This window comes from Belonocnema kinseyi, chromosome 9 (assembly GCF_010883055.1).
Source record: "Belonocnema kinseyi isolate 2016_QV_RU_SX_M_011 chromosome 9, B_treatae_v1, whole genome shotgun sequence".
NCBI classification, from domain to species: domain Eukaryota; kingdom Metazoa; phylum Arthropoda; class Insecta; order Hymenoptera; family Cynipidae; genus Belonocnema; species Belonocnema kinseyi.
This window is the reverse complement of record NC_046665.1, coordinates 86,063,085-86,088,949: the sequence shown is the minus strand read 5'-3', so window position 1 is coordinate 86,088,949 and position 25,865 is coordinate 86,063,085. Positions and strand designations below refer to the sequence as shown.

Sequence of the window (25,865 nt, the reverse complement as noted above, 5' to 3'; positions counted from 1 at the left end):
AGTTAGATATAAGAGTTAGTAGCATGGTTTAACTTCGTAGACATTCTTCTTCAATCTCTAAAAAACTTGGCGCGTTTTGATCAAACCCTGAAGTATGAGTTCAATTGTTCTAAAATCTCGAATTTCCCCATGTTAATGAAATGGGAGTTTGAAGTGCCCGATGGCACGTATTAATATTTGAATTTCGAAAAAATAACGGATTTTCTTTCTCCGAAAATGAAAACTTTTTTGAGTGTGACTTCCCCTCCAGAGTAAAAAAAAATTACAATGCATTTTTGGACGATCACCCTGATGAACACACATTTCTCATAAGAAAAATACATTTTTGTAATTATATTTGCATTTTGAAAAAAATACGGATTTTTTCCCAGAAATGGAAACTGAGGGGGGGGGGCTGACTTGCTCTGTAACTCGAAAAGAGTTTTTTAGACCACCAAAATTTATTTATAGGGCTCGCGGAATCTCTAAGTAATATTTTTGTTCAGCAATAAAAAAAAGCTTTTATACTTGTGTGGATTCGAATAAATTTGGGGGCAATTTGTATGAAAATACGACAACAAAATAATTTGGACGACCCCAGCGTATATCCATATCCGCTATTATGCCTTGCAAAGGTCTATATTTCTAAAACCCTGCTCTCGTTTTACCTTTAATTTCAGAACCTTAAAATCTAATGTTCAATTTGCGGGTGCAATAATCAAGATATCTCGCGAACTGTCTGAAGTGAAGAGTTCCGTACACCCTCAAGAATGAGTAGACACCACCCCAGAGTTCATAAAGAACAACAAACAAAACACCATCAATCTACCTTCATCAAAGATCCAGCCGCAATGTTATTACTCAGAGGGTTGGAATTGCACTCCCTAGGAGCTGAAAGTGGATCTCGACTCTGCGGACAGGTACGAGAGTAGTCAGTAGTCACCCTCCGACCCTTAGCTTAGCTCAACTCCCTCCTGATAAGATTCGCTCAACTTCGAGATTAGCTCAACTCTCTCACTCCAACTAGGGTTGGTGTTGGAATCGAGGGGGTGCGTGGTCTGGACTCTGGATGACGATGGTAGTGGTGGTGGCGAATGGTCGTGGTGGCGGGGTTGAGCTGTGAGTCTCTGGTTGCGCAGAACTTGAGGCTTTCCTATAGAGTATAGAACATACCCAACTCGGAATCAGTGAAGATCGAGGCTCCGGACTGCGATACACGCCGAAATCTCAGGGACTCACGAGGCTCTCCTCTTTCTCTCTCTCTCCTTCTCTCTCTGTCTCTTTCTCTCTTCTCCCCATTTCTCTATAACTACCACCCCCGCGCGCTTTTTTCCTCATCTCCCATTGCTTGCTCCTCCCCCTCCACCCCGACTCCAGCCCTCCCATTTTCTCTACCCTCTTTTGCCCTCGTCAGGTCCGCGTTGCGTGCGAGTTCTATCAGACGGAAGCCGCACGATGGCCCGGTCGCGCGAGAGCGGCTCCTCGAATTAAAAAAACCGGATATGTGTTTTTTCAAACTAAAATAATTTGAAGAAACAATTTCAAATACCTCTAATGATTATATGGATCTACCATTTAAAGGGGTCTATTTTAAACTAAACAAGTGTCAATCTTTAGTTTAAATTTATGCATTTGTTCGAAAGATGCCGGTTTTTATGCAAGAGTGAAGAAATGAGTGAAGGTGTGATACTCCCCGGACCCGGTGCGGTGTGCAGTCACGTGGATTAAAAGTTGGCCGGCAGTGAGCGAAACCCGACTTTAGTTCAGTTTAGTGGACTTTTACTAGAGTGTTAGATTTACTAGAAAGTTATGGTCGAGCAATAGGGAAAATGCAGTGGAATGTGAGGGAGGTCCTGTCCGAGATTGTGTAACATTTAGCATTGAGTGGATGTCAGGTAGAAACCCTCTGTGCGGTGAAAAGTCCAGGCAGAGTTCTTGGGACCTTGAAGGAATTTTTCATCTATCCACGTGAGTACCTTTTATTTTCTTTAGCTCTTTTTGCCCCTCGGTTTTGATTATTTACAAGCGAGAGAACACGCCGAGGGCCTTTGGTCTTTCAAGGTCGATCCCCGGAGGTTTATCGCTTCCTTCGATTTTTCCAAGGACAGCTGCACCAAGTCTATCGAAGCGTGATTTGATTTCTCTATACCTATAGTCTATACTACCGGGATTAGGATGATGGATTTGGAAAGTTTGTAATGGGATACATTGTGATGTTCGCACTTTGATGCGTAACACTCCAAGGAGCCTGTTAGGGTTATTGTTGTCAAGTTTGTAGGCAGGAGATCAGAGGTTGTATTAGGGGATGGACAATGGCCAAGAGAAGATCAGGGCTGGTCAACTTTTCGATGTTTCTATCAATCAGATCTGCCGCCTTTTATACTTCATGAAGAAAGCGTTATACCTTTCAAACTTTCATTCATGAACCGTAAACTGTGACTAAAACTTTGGGTCACTGGTTCGATGCGTCCATAACAGTGGTGAAAAGTAATTTCCTTTTCAAAGTTACTGTAACAAATCTTCAGCGACGATCATCTTCATCCACAATAGTAATCTTTTAATCGGTATATGAGAAATCTTCCTCCGCATATCATAGGATTTTCCCTACTTAGTTGTACAACTTTGAAAGATAGGTTTTTCAAAATTAATTTCTTTATGCCAGTGATGGAAATTAATTTGTTTTTAAGTGTTACTCTAAGAGCAATCCTCATTGATGATAATCTTCATCCGTGGATTTTTCATACTTACTTTTCCAACTTTGCAGCTTACAGAACAGACTTTTCAAAATTAATTTGTTTATGTCAGTGATAGAAAGTAATTTATTTCTAAAAGTTACTTTAACAGCAATATTCATCGACGCTAACCTTTGTCTACAATAATAATCTTCTTCGGCATATGAGAAATCTTCATCAGCATTTCATAGGATTTTTTCTATATTTTTCCAACTTTACAAGGCAGACTTTTCTCAATTGATTAGTTTATTTCTATGATGGAAAGTAACTAATTTCTCTTATTTAAGTTTCTGTAACAGAATTCTTCATCGGCGATCATTTTCTTCCACAACAGTCATCTTCATCGGAACATCATGGGAAGTTTCCTACTTACTTTTCAAACTTTACAGCTTATAGGATAGACTTTTGCAAATTCATTTGTTTATGCTAGTGATAGAGAATCACAAGTTTTTTATAGTCAAAAAAGTTGTGTTTTATTTATGTTTCTGTTACGTTACAAAAGAAAATTTCTTGAACCAAATGAACTGTTCTTGGATATACATGCACATTATATTGAATCAAACAAGCGTTGGTGATTCCACAAAATATACGATTCACCCAACACATTTTTGTTATTGAATCAACCAAAAACTCCAACTACCACAATATTTGGTTAAAACAACAAAAAAATGTAGTTAAACTAACCACATATTTTGTTTTTCGTTGTTTTTTGGTATAGATATTGGTAACGATGTGTCTTTTGTAAATAAGTAACGAATTGGTAGTAATAAAATTCTTTTCAGTAAAAATAACTATAAAAATGGTTACCTTTTAAATTACTTGCGATATATCACAGGTCTTTTTTATTGCAATCAATAAATTTTATGGTTTTTGTAACTTCATATATGTTCATTTTTAATATTCCAATTTGTGATGGCTAGTTTCGACAGATTCTTTTGTGCGGCGGGAATCATATTATACTCGACAATGGGTAGTTTGACCGACGAAGCTTTCGAAAAATAATGATTTTTTCAGTCAGCTGTAATTGACTGAAAATGATTAATACTGATGTGATTAATGTTCTTCTGAATACAATAGAATTCCATGTTATAATAATTTCGGGTGAATTTAAACGAATTCTGGCTAATTAAAACAAATGAATTAAATCAAATTTGAGTTAATTCAGAGAAATTCAACGAAAATTAAAAGAATTCAATAAACTTCATAAAAATTGGGAGCAAATTAATGAAAAATTCAATAACTTGAAGAAAAAATCACGAAATTGAAAAAAAATCCCAAGTATTTCACTGACTTCAGTAAAAATTTAGTGAATTTAAAAAAGTTAAAGAAATTGAAGAGACTTTTATGAAATTCATAAGAATAATTTAAAACAATATAATTGAATAAAATAATCATTTCTATCCCAAAAAGTAACACTGATGTGATAGTGTTCTTTTGAATACAAAAGAATTGGACGAATTTCATTAATTTTACTACACGTAATTTTGAATAAATTCAGTAGAAATGAATCAACGAATTTAAAAACATTCGAGTGAATTTAGGAGAATTTAAAGAAAATGAAAAAAATTCCATGAAATTCATAAAAATTCTAGATGAGTTAAATAAAAATGCAAGTAAATTGAAAAAAAATGTTATCCAAAATATTACACGGAACAAACTTCAGATCGAATTAAATAAAAGTGGTGTGAATTTAAAGAAATTGAAGAGAAATGAGAAACTGTATGAGATTCATCAAAATTGAAGTGAATTGTAAAAATCCAAAAGTATTTAAAAAGTTCATTGCATTCATTAAATTTGGAATCATTCAAGAAAATTGCAACGGAATACAAAAGAATGAACTCAAATTCCAGAGAATTTAAGTGGAGTTTAAAAGACTTAAAAGTGAATTTAGTGTATTTAAAAATAAATTGGAAAAGAATACAAAAATCCAATATATTCCTTTGATTTCAGTAAAAATTAAGTGAATTTAAAAGAATTGAAAAAAATTGTATAAAGTTAATAAGAACTCATGATAAATTAAAAATAATTCAAGTGAATAGAAACCATAATTTTAAATGCAAAAAGCTTCGAGTGTATTTCCAGAAAATTTCAAAGAAATAAAGGCAAATTCAAAAAAATTGCATAAAATTTTAATAAAATTCAGAAGTTCTTTGTCTTAATTTATTGAAAGAAGTAGCCAAAGTAATCTTTTTACTGAAAATGTGACTATAGAGAATTCATCTTCAAAAAGGACTCTTGGTTGAAAATTAACTTTTTGGTTGAAAATTTATTTTTCTTTGTTATTAATTATCTTTTTTTTATTGAAAATTCGTTATTTTTGTTTAAAAATCCATCTTTTTTTAAATTGAAAATTCAACTATTTGGTTTTAAAAGGAACAAATCGGTTGAGAATTCATTGTTCTTTGTTGAAAATAAAACTTTTTTGTGTAAAAATTCATCTTTTCGGTTTCAAAATTAACTTTTCAGTTGGAAATTCATCATTTTGGGTTAAAAAATTATATTTCTTAGTTGGAAGTTCAGCAGTTTTGTTGAAAATGCAAAATATTTATACTTGGTATATTATGAATGAAAAGTGTTTCATATTGAACTCAATATAGTAAAAATATAATTTTTTTAAACAATTTATTCAAGGTGATTGAAGTTCTGAACGTTGGAATGAACGAAATTTTTTACTGATTACTTTGCAAACTAGGGAAAGGGCTCAAATGTTTGTTAATTTATATTGGAAATAATGTATTATTTAAAAATAATTATAATTCATAATTTTATTTGCAGTTAGAACCACATTTATGGGTACGACAGAAGTGTCGAAAAATATTTCGTTCATTTGAACGTACAGAACTTCAGGTAGATATTTATTCACTGAATTATGATTTGATTCATTTAAATTTGAGCACTCCTAAATTAAACAAATTTCAACTATTGATAAAAAGTGGAACACGAGATAAAAACGCTTTATCTACAATAATTTTGCATTTTATTTTCATTCCCCAGGGGGAAAACAAATTTATCTCTATCAAAGAGTAATTTACTGACTCTCAATAAAATGTTGACATTTTTTGTAAAACGTTATTTTGAGGCGAATAAATATCGAAATAAATGCATAAGCAAATAAATTCCAATTTCTCTTGAACAAATATGGAAAATCCTTTCTCTGGGCAGAATGTGTATTTCCGCACGCGATAACTAATCCATTAATTAAATGAGAAGTTGCGTGGAAGAGAGAACCAACATGAAAAATGGCTCTCTGGGAAGAAAAAAAGAGTAAATTGAGGAATCACTCTGAAATGTGCGACAGATTACCGGAATTGAGTTGGTAGAGGGTTCTCTAACTAAAGAGTCTAAAGATAACAGTTTTTTTTTAGACTTATGGGATTTCAACTTAGATTTTTTTTTCGATAAGCTTAAAAAGTGAAATAAATAAATAAATAAGTAACTGTTTTTTGATGAAGCATGATAATTTTATAAGAAAGAAAATAGTTGGGATTTCCTTTGTCATTCACCCTTGGAAACTAGACCACATGTTTTGCTGGGGGATGGTTGCTATAGAAAAATATCTCCTTGCATTCAGAGAATCTTTGTAGAATGTTCATTTGTCATGAAGAATGGGAACGGGGGAGAACAAAGGGTAAAATAATAAAAACCGAAAAACCTCTGTACATTGGCATTAAATGTTCAATCATGGGAGTAAATTTTCTCATTTATCAATATATAATTTATTATTTAACTAGCAGGAATTAAAAGCAACAACAAAAATTAATAAGTTAATGATGGATTTTATATCTGAATAAGATGTTCTTAAAAGACATTTTAAAATTTTGGCTCTTACTTCTGTCTCTTATTTCTGTAACTTATCCGTTTGGAAATTGATTATACTCGAAAATTCCTCAGCTTGTTTAGCTATTAATGTCTATTAGCTGCTTATGGTTGATATTGACCAGGCAAGAATTAATTTAGACGATGCTGAAATTTGTTGATACGTATAGTGGTTCAATGTTGTTTCTTCTTCCAACCATGTTGTATGATTAGCTGGTGTTAATTGATGTTGACCAGGTAAGAATTAACTTAGAAGATGTTAAGTTTTTTGGTATATTGGTCCAATTGTATAAGTTTATTTGATTGGAACAATTGGATCAGTATAATAACAAAATGCAAAATCTTCTAAATTAATTCTTTCCTGTTCAACATCAACGAATATCAGCTAATTTATACAATGTGGTTGGAAAAAGGTATACAACAATGGAACATGGGGAAACTACAGCAACAAAATGCAATATCTTCTAATTTAAATAATACTTGGTCAGGATTACTTAACATTAGCTAATCGTAGAACAAGGTTGGAGGAGAATACAATGAGTATACTAAAAAAACTGAACATCTTCTAATTTAATTATTACCTTGTCAACATCAATGAATTTCAACTAATCATAAAGAAGTTTGAAAAAAATACAATATTGAACCGGCATACCATCAAAATTAAGAATCTTCTAAATTAATTCTAAACTGTTTAATATCAATAAATATCAGCTTCTCATACAATACGGTTAGAAGAAGATACAAAAATTGAACATTAGACCAGTCCACCAACAAAACTCAACATCTTCTAAGTTTGACTGTTCATAGTTTAAAATCATGAATTTTTTTTAATCTTTTAAAAGCAGGTCTATCTTGATCATTTGCAATTAAAGATCCTTCAATTTGTAATTTTTATAATTTAAATTAATTTAGTTGTGAACTTGTTTTTAATAGTACAATTTTGAAACTTTGCAATCTAAAACTCTAAAATTTTTAAAATTTATAAATAAACATTTTTAAATTTGGATAATTTTGTAGATCAAAAGTCAAGTTTTTGATTACAAATCATATAAATTGAATACGAATGCCTCAATTCAGATAATTTTGAACCTCAAAAGTCAAGTTTTCAATTCTAAATTTTCCAAATAGTAGCACTTTCATGTGTAAGTCTTAAAAATTGCAGAAACTTTTAATTGTATATTCTACGAATTAAAATCTCTTCAATTTTATAGTTTTACATTATAAAGCTTTGTAATTTTTAAGAGTTACTATTTAAAACTCTTGAATTTTAACAATTTTCAATGTAAAATTCTTTGAGTTTGAAATTTTTCACTAAAAACTCTTTAATTTTTCAGTTTTATAAACAAAAATTCCTTAATTTTGAAGGATTTAAAAATCAGAAGTCTAATTTTGAATTCTAAATCATCTAAAATGAAGACATTTTGAAGTTAAATCATCAAAATTATAGAATTTATAATTGTAAAACTCAAAATTCGTGTAATTTTTATTATAACAATTTAAAGTTATAAAAATATTTGAAAAAGTTGCAATGAAAAGCTCTTAAATTTGAAACATTTATAAATAAAATTTTTTTACATTTTTTTTTATTTTGTAAATTGAAACTCAAGTTATTAATTTTGAATCCTCAAATGCTGAAGATCTGGGTGATTTTGGGAATAAAACGTTTATTTTTCAATTCTTAATTTTCCAAATTGAAGGAATTTCGAATGTCAAGCATTAAAATTATTAACGATTTAAAAATTTACAATTTAAAGTTCTACAATTTTTTAGAGTTAGAATTGAAAAATGTCTAATCTAAGAAATGTGTAAACTGTAAAATAATTTTAAAAATAATTCTAATTTCGAAGATCAAAAGCCACATTTTCAATTATAAATCTTCCAAATTTTGAAAAAGTTTTGAATATAAATTGAAAAAAACTACAGAAATTGGAATTTTAAAACTTTTAACTTGCATAATTTTTTATTTTAAATTGTAAAAATAAAAGCTTTATAGTTTTAAAAATTTAAAATTCCAAAATCTACAATTATGAAGAGTAACAATTTAAAATTCTCGAATTTTGAAGATATAGAATTGCAGATTATTTAATTTTGAAGATTTATGTTTTTAAGTTAAAGTAATTTTGAACCTTTTTGGAATATTTTATTTTTGTATAGTTTATTTTGAATGTTTAAATAGTTCAACGTTGAAGATTTATCATTGAAAATTTTAACGACTTACAATTTAAATTTTTTAAATTTTGAAATTGGCTTGCAGAAAAAAAAAACAAATGAACGGCAACATAGTAGATACAATGTAGAGACAGTGAAATAATTTGACAAGTATTATAAATATAAAATAATAATAATGTATTATACAACATCTTTAAAAAAATATCCAATGACCGAAATTTTCAAAATGTTATTTTAACCATTCTAATTAATTAGCTCTATACAGATTACGGATTATTCAATTGAATATACTTTTCACATTTGATAATTAAATTTTCAGTGAAAACGTGATAATTCGAAGGAACGAAATTAACGTTTTTCATATAATTAAATGCATATTACAATAATGGTTTGCTGGTTAGTGAACCCAGTGACCATTAGTTCAGTTCAGATTTCAGAACCATATACGTTTCATTAGCTGAAAGACCAATATCGGATTTTTTCAACCAACATTTAATTCCCACGATTGTCTTTGTTGAACTTTCCAAATGCTAATTTGAGTTTGAATTATGTTTGACAAATTCGAACAAATATACCAGAATGTTTTCTGAAAGTTTGACCAAATGAAATTCTATGATTTAATTAGGTAAAAAGAGGATTTGGCCGTCGCGTTGGTTGAGTAAAAGGAAACTTTTATCGCCTCTCCTTAATTAAATTTAAACTAATTGGTATAAAACAGTATGAACTGACAACTCTAAAAAGTCGTAACTGAGGCATTTAGGATTTATCTGAGCAAAAAATCAGAAACCCGAGGCGAAGAAATGTATGGTTGACCAACCGGTCGTTTAGCCTGAAGAAGTAAGCTATTTATTCACGCCGGTAAACTCTCTTATTCACATATCCATATACATAAATCTTCGATTAGTGAGGCTACGTTACCGTAAATCAATAGATAATGACCCTTGTTTAAAAGAAATTAGGAACATGGATAGCATTAAACTTGCTACAAAAATATTACCGTTACTTCCAAACATTGGGAAATGTTTGAAAGTAAACAGGGATTAGAATCAGTCCCCTTTCCCCCTATTTTTTTTCTTATTTTGTTCAAAATCCCCGATAAGCCCTATATTTGAGAATTTCCCCTTTTTTGTGATTAGCTTACAGAAACTGTGAAACAAAGAAAAAAAGCAAATTATCATTGTTGTTGAAAACCTGATTACCTGAAGTTGTTTTATATCTTAAAATTAGAAGTTTGAAAATCAAATCGGATAAAATTCTTATAGAATCTTATTCCAATTGTAAAACATTTGTGCTATTTAAATATTCTGCGCGGTTAAATTGAAATATCTAAACGGTCGAACAAATTATTAAAAATATTAAACATTTTTATGTTAGTGATTTGGAAGAAAACATGAATAATATTTCCCTAGTCCCCCTTTTTTCCGTTTAACAACTTCGGATATTTTAGTGTTTTTCATTAGAAATTGGTATTTTTAAGCTAGAAAGGAACAATTTGAAAAATACTAAAATGACTATTTGAAAAACCTACTTTCTCAATTTTTTTATCCTTAGATTTTTTGAGTTGTTTCTAATGTAACTTTTTTTGTGACAGCTAAAAAAGATTATAGTGTAAAAATAAGGAATTTAAAAAATGATTATTCGCGACAATAATAAAATGATAATGATAACCATTATTGCAAAATTATCACAATGTGAAAATTATATTTCAATATGACAATTCCAAATTAGTTATATACTTTACGCTACTTTTTTGTATATTATTTCGGATTTCCGATTTCCAAACTTTTTTCTACAATTACAACTAACATACTTTATTCTGTTTTGCTATTTTTAATATTTTGTTATAATATATTTACATTTTTTCATTAGTTAGTTAATTTAAAATACTAATGTATGTATAATAATTAACTTAAAATAATTAATAGATGTGGCACGATACGTGTTAATATATTTAAATTAGAAGGGATTACTTTGATTATATTTGTGCTTATAATTAATGAATATCTACTGTAGGATCATTATCTAATGTCGGGTATTCTCCCTTATTATATTTTTGGTTAAGAATTCATCTTTTTGGGTTGCCAATTTTATTATTTTGTTGAAAATTTGACAATTTTGTTCAAAAGGTCATATTTTTCGTTGTTTGTAAATTCAACTTTTTGTAGAAAATTCGTCTTTTTGGCTTAAAAATTCAAAAATTTGCTTGAAATTTGTTTATGTTAAAAATGATCTATTTTTTTTTAAATTAGTCTTTTTGGTTGAATTAAACTTTTTTCGATTTAAAATAAAAACATTTTTTAATTCAAATATACTTTTACATTTTCCAATGAGAATTCATTTGTTCTTGTCGAAAATGAGACTATTTAGTTGAAAGTTGAACTGCTTTGTAAAAAATAATGTTGTGTGTTGAAGATTTATTTCTTTGGCTGAATATTTAACTTTTTTTTTTAATTCTTCTTTAAAAAAAAATTAATTTGTTGAATTGGAAACTGAAATATTTCATTCTTAGTTGAAATTTGATCGTTTTTAGTCGAAAATTTAAGAATTTTGTTGAAAATGAACTGTTTAGTAGAAAATTCATCTTTTCATCTTGAAAATTCAACAATTCAGTTGATCAGCTTTTTTGGTTGGAAATTTAACTCTTTGATAAAAAAAAATTTGGTTAAAAATGCAATAGTTTTACATTAAATATTCGGAATGTGAAGCGTTTCAATTTGAATAGAATATTAATATCTACATTAATTTTATTTAAAATAATTATTGTTCTCAATTTTTGTGAAAATTTTCTTATTTTTCCTGTTTTTAGAATTTGTATTATAAATTGTAGTCGTAAATAGTAAATAGTAATATAGTATATTTGTAATTGTAAATCGTATTTTAACTTTTAAGTGAAACTTTTAAGAAATATATGAAATTGTAACCAATAAAAAGAATCGCTTTCGAAGCGTTTTGTTTTCTAATGTTTTGAATTTCTGTTTATGCTTTTAAAAAAATGAGTTGTAACTTTGCAAAAAAGGGAGACAAGTGGAAAATTGGGTCAAAACTTTCGATTTCACGTGTAGCAAATTTGTCAAATTTAAGAGGGAAAAATTTCCTGGACTATGAAGGCGAAAAGTGGCCTCAAGGTGAAAAGTGTCCTAAAGGTGAAAGCTGGCCTGAAAGCGAAAAGTGCCTTGAAGATGAAAAGTGACCAGAAGGTGAAAAGAGTCCCGAAGGCAAAAAGTGCCTTGAAGGGTAAAAATAGATCTGAAGGCGAAAGGTGGCTAGACTGAAGGCGACAAGTGGTTTGAAAACGAAAAATGAGGAAAATGCGAATTAAGTAAAAAGGGGGATGGACGAAAAATGCCTGAAGGCGAAAAGTTTCCTGATGGGGAAAAGTAACCTGAACGCAAACAGTAACCTGAAGACGAAAAGTGATCTGATGATGAAAAGTGGGGAAAAGGGGGATGAGGAAAAAATATGAGACAGACTGATCCTTGTTATTGGCAACAGTAATCGAAACCACTCCTGCAGAATGCATCTCGTTGGTTAGGTTCTGTTATCGTTAATCTATGAATAATGTGATGACGCCATCCAGCGAACGCTTAAAATAATAGCTTACAGGCCGTGTCAGAAACCCTTCGATCGTTCGAGGAAGAGCCGCAAGGCATTACCTCATAAGTGCCCTGAGGTAGAGGTGAGTTGGATGATAAACGTCCTTAATAAATTATTCATATGAAACGTCGCCTCTCAAGTACTATACGTGTATTCTAACACACGAACAAGGCGTCATCGATGTCAGTCGATTTTTATTTTTTTACTCACCAATCATTCATTCATTGAGGCCTCCTGCAAGGCTAATCCGAAACGATTCCCCGGCGTACGAATTTACATAGTAGCTATGTAGGAGGTGATTCGTAAACTAGACGCACCCCCTAGCCTAGCTTCTCTCGGGAATGCCAATTTTTAGTCGCGCTGATGATTACTCAATCTAAAAAACGACTTTTCATATCTTCGGAAGAAGATTTCATACCTGCAGATCTTCCTTTTTCAGAGTGGTCGCACAACTTCATTTTCAAAATTCTTCGACTTTTCCCTTACTAATTTTTCAGTTTCCACGACCATTAATATTTGAAGATAAAAATTCTAATCTTCTAACTTCCTTAACCTATAATATTTAATAAATGAAATAAAAGATTTTTAGAATTATAAAATAATTTATCAAATAAATAAGCATTTATTTGAAATGCTTCATTGAGATAATCAATGGCTTCGAAGTTGTTTACGCAAATTCGTTTCTCACAATTGCGCAATATCATTTTGTGATGTCGGGACCTTTTGAGAAGATTCTATGAACTTAGCACGGAACCGAATCAGTTCAGTTGTGAAATAGTCTGGTTGTCGGTAAGATAAGAAGTTACGTCTAGAATCAGCCTACCGCTTTATCACAGCTCTAATCAGCTTTGATTCTGTTGAAAACCAGGAACCGATTAATTCTTCTACTGATGTACATTATGTATGGAAATGCGGTTTAATTAAATCGGCTGTTCTTACTTTCCGGCTCCGGAATCCAATTTAAATTACACTAGAGGGAAATTTGTAAAATGGAAGCTTTGCACGTCGCGCTGCCGAATAACTGGCCTGAAAATACTCGTTTGGCGGACACTGTAACGCCCGAATAAGCTTTTTGGGATAATTGAGGAACGACCGGGTAACAAGAGTGGCGAATTAATGTCATTAGAGACGTGTCCAGGAATAATTCCATCGAGGAAATAATGTCTTCTGGCTGGGGAGAACATTTCTGGGCAATACATTTCATTAGATTAGGGATTTCAGTTTACTAATCAGGGATCACAGCAGTTCAGCATTTCAATTTTAGGGTGATCCCTGCTGTAAAATGTCCCTAATTAAAGTTTTATAAAGTTTCATGACTAAAAATATTTCTTCTGAATATGGTGGAATCTGATAGGTTGTCATAAATAACTGGATTGATATTATTTGTTCACTAACACTAAAATTTTAATACGCTTGATAAATATTCGAAAGCGTCAAAAGGTCCTGATTTAATCGAGTTAGCATGAATATTGAAGCGACTGCGAACCTAATTCAAGTTTATCAGCTCCCAATTTATATGACGCTTATCCGGCTAATTGAAAGCGCATTGCGATGATAAATCTATCAAATAATATCAGATTCCTTCTTTTTACGATCGTTTGGCAAGTGCATTTACTATGCGTAAACACATCAAAAGCCAGTACCTATATACTCGCTTTGATGAATTTAATGCACAGTCAATATGCAGGATTAGAACGTATATGAATAGTTTATAACGATGCAAGTATTTTGCAATTATTTTGAAAAAATGCCGCTAATGTTACTATTTTCTCAAAGTTCATTCAACTATTTTTTTCACTTTGCCTTTAAACATATTTTCAAGCTTCTCCACCAATTGGCATAAATGTCCCACCATCTTAAACATCAAAAACTTCAAAAGATTTTTAAGATTTCAAAAAATTAAAAATAGAACAGACTTCAAGGGGTTTTTGAAGAATTTTAACTAATTTCAGGGATTCCATAGAATTTTAGACTTCAAGGGATTTTAAGAGATTTCATAAAGTTTTATTTGGTTTTAAAGAAATTCAAAGTTTTCAACATTTTCAGGATATATAAATTTCAAGATAATTCGCCAGTTTTCAAGAAATTCTTAGGGAAATTTTCCTAACCTAGGGTATTTTAGAACATCTCCATCGGCGTTAAAGGATTTTTAACGATTTAAAACATTTTTGGGGCATGTTACAAAATTCCAAGCAGAACATTTAAGGAATTTGGTAAGGATGTCGAAGATATCAAAAGAGTTTATGGACTTTAAAAAATGAATGAAATGCATAACATTGTATAAGGCTTTCTGCAGATTTTTACTCATTTTTCGAGATTGTGTGGAGTTTCAAATGATTTCAAATATTGAAACATTTTTAAATGAGTTCTTGAGTTTAAAAAATTCAACAGAACTGTTTTCTTTGATTGAAAATCAATTTTATTAAATGGAAATATTTTAAATTAAAATATTTTATTTAAAAATAGTAGTTATTATTAGAAAATTAACCTTCTTAGTTGAATGTGCATCTTTGTTCAAAATTTGTCTTTTTTTAGAATTCAACTGGTTGAAAATGAGTTTTTTTTGCTATTTAAAATTAATTTGCTTAACTATAAATTTAACCATTGCATGTTTGTTTGAGCAAAAAAAAATTTTTTGGGTTAAAAATGTAACTATTTTGTTAAAAATTAGTTTTTTGTTTGTTAAATTCGACTGCTTTGAGAGTTTTTCTTTTGGTAAAAAAGTCATCTTTATCTTAAAATAATGTAATTTTCTCTTAAAAATTTAAAGGTGTTTTAGAAAATGCAAATCTTTGGCGTAATGTCTTTCGTTTGAAAATCCGACCAATTTGTTGAAAAAGTATTTTTGTAGGTTGTGAATTCAGCTCTTTTGGAAAAGTCATATTTTTTGTTGAAAATGCAACTGTGTTGTTAAAATTTTGTCTTTTTGGGTTGAAAAATTCAAATCTATAGATTTAAGGATATTTCAAGATTTAAACAATATTGTATTAATTTCAAGGGATTCCGTTGAATTTCAAATAATTTGAAGTGATTATAGTAGAGTCAAAGAATTTATTGATTTAATTTTTAATCATTTAAGCAGTCATCACGCATCAGTGAGTGAAAAAATTAGCGAGACAAAATGGTGATAATTTATTCAGTTTAGGAATAAAATGCGGAATCGAGTGAATAAAATGGTTGGTGTGCATCAAGCCAGAAAATATGTTTAATTTTATCGGTTTTAAATTTTACAATAAAATTAATTAATGTAAGAGTCGCGGGGTGAGTTTTCAGTCTCGAGTCAGGTGTCGATGTTTTTATTAACAAAGGCGGAGAGTTCGATGCTCGTAAATTTTTAGAGTCTAGCACTTTGCATATAACGTAGAAGATTAAACGTGAAGAAAAAAACAAAGGGTAACAAATTTCGTTAAATATTCACGCCTACTCAAAGGCCATGTTGAATTTCATTTAAATAAAGAAACATCTGAGGATATGTAATTTAATTAAATTTATTGCACTCAAGAGACTTTAGACACATTTTCTCCTATTCTTTTTTCTCTCCTTTTTTTAAAGGATTTTTTCTTCTTCTTGTTTTCCAGAGAATTTTCCTTTTTCTTATTTTTCTTGTTTAAATTCAAACTGAATTAATTGAACCCAATAAGAAAGTCCAACAATTTTGGTTGAAAAGTGATTCTTTTTAATTCGCAAGTCGATTATTATATTTTTGGTTCATAATTCCTTTCTTTTGGTTAAAAAGTTTACCATTTGGTTGAAAAGTCAATTACTTGATTGAAAGTTGAACCACTTGGTTAAAAATTTATTTTATGAGCTGAAGATTCAATTCTTTGGCTGAACATTTATTTATTTCGTTGAAAAAAGAATTTTGTTTGAAAATAGTTTTTTGAAGAGAAAAATTAATTATATCATTTTGATATTATTCATATCTAGTTGAAAATTCGTTTGTTTCTGTTGCTTAATATAATTCTTCACAGAAAATTTAACTATTTAATTTTTTATTAAAAATGCCTTAGCTATCATCAGAATCCCTCGTATTCTCTAATGAGGTAGTTGAATTGTCTCTAATTTCCTTAAGACCGTCTTTATGTGTAGCTTCGAAAATGGATTAAAGAGTGCTCATTTCTAAAGCCACTTTTAAAAATCTCCAGTAATTTTGTCTAACTAACTAAGCTTCTGTCAAATCCTAATAGAATTAGGCAACATTATATGCAAGAACAAATCAAAGGATAACCTTAAAAGTGTTTACGCGAAATGCTTCATTAAAATCATGGATGACCTTGAAGTTGTTTGCGCAAATTCGTTTCTCACAATTGGCCAAATCATTGGTGTCGTTATCGGAGTCCCTTCGAGAAGATTCTATAAATTTAGTGCAGACACGCACCACTTTAGCTGCAAGATGTTCACGAAATCGGTAAGGTAGGTTTCGTGGTCCAGAAACGCCCCTGTCAATATACTGACAAAGCAATGCAATTTACGAGAATGGGAGATGTATTCAAATTGACTAATTGATTATCTCGACTTAATGAAGTGGACCTAACGAATTCGTATCCAGTATCTACTCTCGAAACAAGAGGGGCTCGAGTTTGCACCCTAAATGGAACGACGTATGCAAATTCATCGACCTTGAATTTATCTTCAGCAAAGTGAGCTCGAGAACAAAAAGAAATCCTGTGGAAAAATAACCTCGCCTCTTCGTCGATGGAGACTTAGCAGAAATTACGTTTCTCGAGATGGGCGAAAAAAAGACGACTTGGACGACAACAAGAGAAGCTCGGCAAAGCTTCGGTTGGAAACTTTGTAGAAAGTTACCTTCGTTTAAGCCGAGAACATAAGTGACTCTGGGTAATGTGTGCCTTATCAACGAAGATCCTATATAAGATAATGGGAAAAAGGAGGGAAATTGAAAAGCTTCTCCGTCGGGTCTGATGCTATTAAAGCCGTCTAAAATATCATGGGAACAAAAGATTATGTTAGGGGCCGTTTAAAATATAAAAATATAAAAATATAAATGGAAAATGGATAAGTGAATAAGATTTTTTTTTTAAATGCTTGAAAAATGGAAGTTAGTGATTTTATTTTACAAAGGAAAGCTTCTAAATACAGAATTCACATTTTTATACCTTTTTCCCTACTTACCTATTTTTAAAAGATTTCTCCCCTTTCCCCTGTTTATATTTTTTGTTAAAATTTTTATTGTTTAGTTGAAATTTGATCTTATTTAATATAAAATTAACCTTCTTTATTGAAAATGTAACTACTTGGGCAGCACTCAGGCAGCACTCAGCGCGTTAGTTACAAGTTGCAGATTTCTCTCTTTGGTTAAAAATTTAACTATGTTGTTGAAAATTAGTTATTTTTTTTGGTTGAATAGAAATTTTCGTTTTCAGTTTCAAATTCAAATGTTGGGTCGACAATTATTTAACTGTTTTGTAGAAAATTCGTCTTTGTGACTTGAAAATTCAACTGTTTTGTTTAAAAGTTGTCTTTTTTGCTTGAAAATTTTACTATTTAGTTTATAATTTGTTCTTTTTTTTTGTTAACATTTTTTTTACTGAAAATTAATCTATTCTGTTTTTGGTTGAAAATTGATCATTTATTGCTGAAAATTAAACAATTTGGGTGAAATTTTTTGTATTTTCTAATAAATTCGTTTTTTTTTTCTTTTTGTTAAAAAAATTAACTTTTCTTATTAAAAATTCAACGTCTTGTTTGAAATTTTAAGTGCTTTTTGAAAAACTAACTTTATTAGTTTAAGATCCACCTCGTTAATTAAAAATTTAACTATTTTATTGATAATTCGTTTTGTTGTTGTTAACAATCGATTTTTTCAATTGCAAATTTTAATACTAATTTTTATATTGAAAATTGATTGTTTTTAGTTTCAGATTTAACTTTAAATTTTTTGTGAGAAATCATTTTTTGTTGTTAAAATTTTTTTTCACTGAAAATCAAACTTTTCTAATTTTGATTGAAAATTGATCTTTTTTGTTTCAAAATGTAACTATCATTTTTAAAATTAACATTTTTGTTAAAAAATCTACTTCTTTGTAGTACATTTTTTATCGCTTAAGAATTTATATGTTTTGTTAAAAATTTGTCGATTTTTTTGTCGAAAATTTAAATATTTTATTGATATTTCAATTTTTTGTTAAAAATTAATTTTTTAAATGAAAATTCAAGTATTCGATTATTGGTTGAAAATTGATCGTCTTAATTTGAAAATTAAGCAATTTAGTAAAAAATGTATGTAGTTTTTTGTAAATTCGTCTTTTTCGGTAAAAAATTTGAAAATTCAACTGTTTTATAGAAAATTCGTCATTTTGGCTTACAAATTCGACTAATTTGTTAAAAATTCATCTTTTGGTTCAAAGACTTTTTTTTGTAGAAATTTTATAACTTTTGGTCAAAAATGTCATTGTTTGGTTAAAAATTAATCTTGTTTGCTTAATGATTCAGCTAGTTTGGTGAAAATTTGTCCTTTGCTTAATTCCACTATTTTTGATTTAAAAGTAAACAATTTTTTGTTTGAAATATCAGCTATTAAATTTTCTGTTGAGAATTGATCCTTTTCATTAAATTCGTCTATTTTTTAAATTTAAGATTAGAATCTTTTTTACATTGAAACATAAAATATTTTATTTTTCGTTGAGAAGTAATCTTTTTGTTTGAAAATTCGACAGTTCGGTTAAAAACCTATCTCTTTTTGAAGCAAATAAATTATTTTTGTTCAAAAATTGAACTATTCTGTTGAAAATACAATATATTTCATTTCGACACGAAATCTTAAGCATTGTCGTACTGAATTCAATATGGTAGCTACGCATTAGATTTATTTCAACGTATTTATTCCCCTATGATTTCCCTATATACGTGATAAATCACCCTGTTTTCCCTATTTTGAGAGCACTTTGGGTTGTGAAGTCTGTTAAAATATTATGTTTGTATGTTTGAGTTTTATTTTCGGCGCTCACCAAATAAAATCAAAGAAAAAATTTATCTATTTTGTGAAAAAGAGGAGAGATGGAAGAAGTGTTCAAAATAGCGGTACCGAACTTTTAACGGCTTCGTAATAATATCACTAAAATGACTAAAAAAGAAAGCCTCTTGTTTTCTGATAATGAATTTCAATAGTTTAGGCGTTATTATTCAAGAAATATTTTCCTACTTTCTAAAAGACTATCTAGCACTAATGGATTTATTAAATGACTTGGTCCCGTGCTAATTTAAAATTCATTTCACCAAATGAGTTTTGTGTGTGGGGGTGAGGGGTCAATGGAAGTAACGTCACGAACTTAAATAATATTTAGTACGTTTCCTGATGATTAATTTTAACACAAAAATTGTAATCTTGCGAAAGATGTCCCCTCTTTCCATAACTCTTTCCCCTCAAGAAGAAGTCGATAAGAAAATTCAATTAATTTTGGTTTAAAAGTCTACTATTATATTTTTGGTTCGGAATTCATTTCGTTTGATTAAAAATTCTGGTATTTGGTTACAAATTTTATTATTTTAATGGGAATGCAGTTATTTTGTTACAAGGCCATCTTTTTTAGGTCAAAAATTCAGCTAGTTGTTTGAAAGTGGAACTATTTTGTTAAAAATTATTTTATCTTAACTATATTTCGTTGAAAATTTGACATTTTTGGTAAAAAATTAATTCTTTTGATTAAAAATTCATCCTTTTTGGTTGAAAATGTAACTGTTGAAAAATCAGCTACGTAGTTTAGAATTAAACTGATTTTTAAAAAATCAAATTTTTTGTGGTAGGAAGTTTGCCTTTTTCACTTTAAAATTCAACAATTTCGTAGAAAATTAAACTATTAGGTTAAAAATGAGCTTTTTTCTTGAAAATTCACATTTTTTATAGAAAATTCAACAATTTGGTTTAAAATTAAACTGATTTTATGAACATTTAACTTTTGGTAGCGAATTAACTTTTTTGTTAAAAATTCATACTTTTGGGTAGAAAATTAAACTTTTTTCTAGATAATTCGTTCATTTAAATTTAAAGTTCAACAATTTTGTTTGCAACCATTTCAGATTGAGCTAATTCTTGTTTAATTGTAAATTTTTCGTTTTTAGTTTGAAATTCAACGGTGTGGTTAAAAATGATCTTTTTTGTTGAAAATTCAACTATTTTGTCTAAATTCGTATTTTAGGCTTAAAAACTCAACTTTGTAACAAAAAATTAATCTTTTGGTTGAAAATTGAACTAGTTTGTTGGTAATTCTTTTTTTATGGACGAAAATAAATTTTTTCGACTGTAAATTTGAATTATTCTATTTTTAAATGAAAATTGATCGTTTTTGCTTCAAATTCAACTATTATTGTCTATTATTCTTTTTTGGTACAAAATTAATCTTTTTGGTTGAAAATGCAACTATTTTCTCAAAATGTATTGCTTTGTTCGAAAATTTAACTAATTGGTTGAAAGTTGAACTACTTTGTTACAAATTTTTTTTCGTTGTTGTTGCTAAAAATAAATTTTTTTAAATGTAAATTTCTTTATTCAATTTTTAATGTGAAGTGTATGATGTATTTACAAGTTAAAAAATTCAACTATTTGGTAGTAAAATTGTTTTTTTTTTAGTTCAATTCGAGTAATTGAAAATTTTCCCTTTAGTAGAAAAATAATCTTAGTTGAAAATAAACTTTTTTGTTAATAATTTTACTGTTTTTGGTTGAATTCTAATCATTTTTAAAAAATTCGACAATTTGGTTGAAAATGCATCTTTTTAAGTTAAAATTTCAACTATTTTAATAAAGACGTCTTTTTTGGTCGTAAAATTTAACTTTTATGTTAGTAAATTTATACATTTGGATGAAAAACTCATTTTTTATGTTATGAAAGTCATTTTTCTTGGCTAAAAATTGCCTTTTGTGTTGGACAATCAACTCTCTTGAAAAAAATCTTTTTTTTGGCTTCTAAATTTAACTACTTGGTTTAAGACCATGTATTTGGTTAAAAGTTGAACTATTTTGTTAAATTTTGTTTTTTCGTTCAATTATACTGGTTGCAAATTTGTTCTTTGATAGAAAAGTTAGTAGACTTGTTTCTTGATAATTCAGCTGCTTTTGTTCGAAATCTGCTTTTCTTGAAAAGTTCGTCAGTTTGGCTGAAAACACATCTTTGTAGGTTGAAAATTGAATTTATTTGAAAATGTCCCTTTTTTGTTAAAAATCCAACTGTCTTGAAAAAATTCTTCTTTTACAACTTGATAATTTAACCGTTTCGTTGAAAATTCGTCTCTGGCTTGAAAATTCAACTATTTGGTAGAAAATCTTCTTTGTTTGAAAACTCAACCATGTTCTGAGAGAACGTTGTGCTACCTAGTTTATGGACGACTTTTTATCTTTTTCTGGAACCTATGTCCACTCGGAATTCCATAAATCCGAAAGTACCCAGCAATTTCTTCTAATTATTTCCGGCAGGTCTAAATTCCCCAGTCTTATCCATCCATCTCTCGAATTTTCCGGTTGCGGTGGTACTTGGCGAACTCTGATGGCGCCCGAGTGTTCTTGGCCAGCATCCGCAAAATGGCTAGAAGAACGGAAAATGCGATTGGCACTGGCAGGGAGTTTCGCAAGGCGGCTAGTGGTAGTTAAGTTAAAAATAGTGTGGCGACGAGACGAACACTGTCCACGGCACAATGCGTACCCCAACCAACGATCCTATTTTCAGAGATACCATCTTCCAACCGCTAACCGCTCTATCTTAACCGCAGCTGTTTCCTCGCTTTTTCGAAATCCATCGCCCTTCGGGTTCCACCGACACAACAATCCACCCCCCGCCCCTTTCTTGAAGACCTTCCTTTCGGCTGATTTAATTCCCGCATAAACGCCTCTAACCTAACCTGGCCCCAGCTAGCTAGATAGAACAGGGCAGGTGTGAACCCTCCTGTGCATGGATGATTGTGTCCTACCGTGTTACAAATGACTGGAGTCCAACGGGAAAGGGGACGGGCTCAATGACTGCGTGAGGGACCGTCTTCCTTTTTCCGTTTTCCATTTTCCAAACTGGAGACCTCTACTAAGTCTACTTCTACTCCTGTAGGGATTTGGCCCTAGGGCCTACATTTCGAGCCACTTCGTTACCATATTTCATTTTCTATCTGTCGTGAGTAGGATGCTTGTAAAGAAACTCTTTGTGCGGATGAAAAGATGAAGAAAAGGGTTATCTCGGAATGCGTTTTCAATCTTCCTGGATTACAAATAAAGACTCTTTGCTTGGTTGGTGACTTTAGGGTTCTCCTTGAAGCTTTGAAATCTCGTTTTTATATGCAGGTGAATTAATTGGTCGATTTATCAAAGTTGTTTGAGTACCAGGGTGGAACGTAATGAAAAATGTTCATTGTCGAGTACCGTAAGCCGAGTCTGAGTGGGACATGTTTTTAGATTTTTCTCCACAAAGTACAGAGAGGATTTCTGACAATGAAACCAGGAGTCGAAGACCAAATTTAGTCAAACACGATAAAATGTTCCTATTGAAATTTGATAAAAGATTGTAAAAATTTCCTGAAAAAGAAAAGAAAATTTTCCTTTTGACAAAAATAATTCTTAAATTAATTTTTCTTGCCTTGATAAGGGTAATGAAAGTTTTGTGAATATTTTTCAGGACAATTTGGATATTTTTTCAAATTGCAATAGAAAGATTTTATGCCGATTGTATAAATTTGGTCGTTGGATTATTGATGTTATTTACAGGTATTCTGCACATTAACTTGATTATTTGACGTTCAAAATGATTTTCAATTTTATTGTAGCCTGATTTAATTTAGTAACTCGTTATTACAATCTAAAGTTTGACTGAACAATCAATCATTTCTACTGACAAAAGCGTTGTTTTAACAGAAAAATTAGTCAATATCGCTGACTGAATCAAATAGTCGCTTGAAATGACTGATCTTCTGTTAGTAAAAGTGACTGATGAGATTCCTATAATAAAATAGTGCAATTATTTATAAATTTAAATTCTTCATTAAATTCCTATATTTTAATAAATGATTAAAGTTAACCATAAATAACTGATTAACACATTGGAAGTTACGGATTAGATTAATCAAAATGACTCATTTAATTAGTGAAAGTTACTGAAAGTCACTGTTACATTTTTTCTTGAGAATTCATCTTTTTTAATTGAAATTTTAATTACTTGGTTGGAAGTTAAACTTTTTTGTTAAAATTCCATTTTTATGGATGAACATTCATCATTTAAATTAAGTACTTTTTGTATAGTTGAAATTTTTGTTGTTTTTGAAAATTCGTTGTTTTTGGTATGAAAATTAGTTATTGGCAATGTGAACTGAACTATTCCATTTTTATTTTTTTGTTAAAAATTAGTTTTCTATATTCTCATTTTATGTGAAAATTGAACTATTTTTAAAAAATTTTATACGTTTTGTTGAAAATTCGTCATTATTAGAAGAAAATAAATCTTTTTGTCTGAGAATTAGAGTTTTTGTTTAAATTCAATTGTTTTTTATTTCAAATGTGCAAATGTTTTGGTTGAAATATCAATTAAAACGTTCTTTGTTAAGATTTTATATTTTTGTAATGAAAATTTAAGCACTTGGTTGAAAGCTTTTATCTACTTCATTCAAAAATAATTTTATGGAATGAAGATTTATGATTTTGGTTAAAAATGCATCTCTTTTTTTGAAAATGTAACTAGTTTGCAGAACATTCGTTATTCTTGTAGTTAAACATTATTGTTTTTAGCTGCAAGTTTTTCATTAAAAATTGATCCTTTTTAGTTAAAAATTTAACTATTTGGTTAAAAATGTATGTATTTTGTTGAAAATTTGTCTTTTTGCTAGAAAATTAATCATTTTGGCGTGAAAATTTTTTCCCCCTAAATTCAACTACTCCATTGACTTTTGAACTAGTTGGTTAAAATATCGTTGTTTTTTGGGTCTAAATTATTTTTTGTAAATAAAAACTGAACTATCCTATTTTTCTATTTACCAACCATCTTTATTAGCTGATAATTGAACTTTTTTTTTAAATTTCATACATTTTGTTAGAAATTCGTCTTTATTGGTAGAAAATAAATCTTTTTGGTTAAATTCAACTGTTTTTAATTTTTTAAATTCTTGGGTGAAATACTAACTGTTTTTTATTGAAAATTTTAATGTTTTTTTAAAGTTAAAATACCAATTAAAATATTCTTTGTTGAGATTTCATATCTTTGTGTTGAAAATTTTACTACTTGGTTGAAGATTTATTTACTTTCTTCAATAAACATTTTTTTAGAGAAATCAAATATCAAAATATGAAATAATGAGTGGCACTATTTCCCCAGCGTGTCCCGCTTAGTCCCAGCTTTCTTAAGGTAGCATTCTCATAGACTTTCGGAAATAAAAATTGAGGTTACTTATATTTTCATAAGAGTTATTCGAATCTGTACAAATATAGCTGCATTTAAAAAAAGAATTTTGTCAACATTTCTAACTTAATGGCAGGTCCTACGAATTCTATTGACAGTTATACGCGCATCGTACAGGCAGAGATATATTACTCAAGGAAAAAGTACGCCTCCGCATGAAGAGAAATAGTTTCAAAATGTGAAGTTGACTAAGAACCAATTTAAAAAAAAACGGGAAAGTCTCTTTTTGTCAATTTTAAAGAAAAAACTGTAATACATTATTTTCTGCTAAAAACCTTTAATTTTGCTTCCATAAAAAGTTCCTATATGTGATTATTATTAATTTTGACTTTCCGCTTCTTTTTAGATTTTGAAAAATGGGTTCACGCTTCTCGTGAATTTTATGCAAAAATTTTTAATAAAACAAAAATAAATTTCACAAATTTACCAAAAATTTGAAAAAAGAATGTGACATTGTAATTAGTTAAGAATTTATGATATGTTGTTCACTATGCATCTTAGATTATAGTTGTTTCAATTCGAATAAAACTAGCTTTAATTATTTTTTAAGTTAAAAGAGAAAATGAATTTTAATTCTTATAGAACAGGATTTAGTCTCTTATAGTAGAGGCTGCTTTTTATGGAATTTTATTGATAATCGAGTTTTTTTTCTAAAAACCCTTTTCTTATATATTTCATCAGCACTTTTCACTATTCTCTTTAATGCATGTGCTTGGGAAAGCAAATCGTTAGGAGACAAGATTTAAAACCATCACTTATTGTTCTACCAAAATGTAATAAACCAATCTTTTTTCGATTGGCATTTTGAAATACTAAATCTCTTGATATTTAAAACATTAAATGGCAGCATCAGATTGAATAAGAAATTAATCGGATTGTTATATTGAAACAAAGCCATTATCAAAATTCTATTATTCATCACTCGTAAACAGAATTTTATAAAAAGCAGCCTACTATGATGACTTCTGTCCTACGAAAGCTGAAATTATTTTATTGTTTATTTTCAAGATAGCTTAATCTATTTTAATTCATTTGTATACAATGTTCAATGATACACATTTTTTGGCAACATTTTAAAATCTGAAGGAGAGCGAATAGTCAATATCAATATTATCAAGCACGTAGAAACTTTTTTCGGATGCCACGTTGAACTTTAGTTGTATACTGGTACCTTTAAAAAATATGATATAAAT

The 25,865-nt window shown here is 29.5% G+C and overlaps 1 protein-coding gene across 1 annotated transcript in view; it reads left to right on the top strand.

Moving 5' to 3' along the window:
• The first annotated feature begins 1,857 nt into the window (after window positions 1–1,857).
• The window catches only part of LOC117179528 (chondroadherin-like), a 117,032-nt gene continuing 93,024 nt past the window's right edge, over window positions 1,858–25,865 (top strand). The window contains exon 1 of the mRNA XM_033371416.1: window positions 1,858–1,947. The gene's annotated coding sequence lies outside the window, so the exon portion shown is untranslated. The remainder of the gene's footprint in view (window positions 1,948–25,865) is intronic.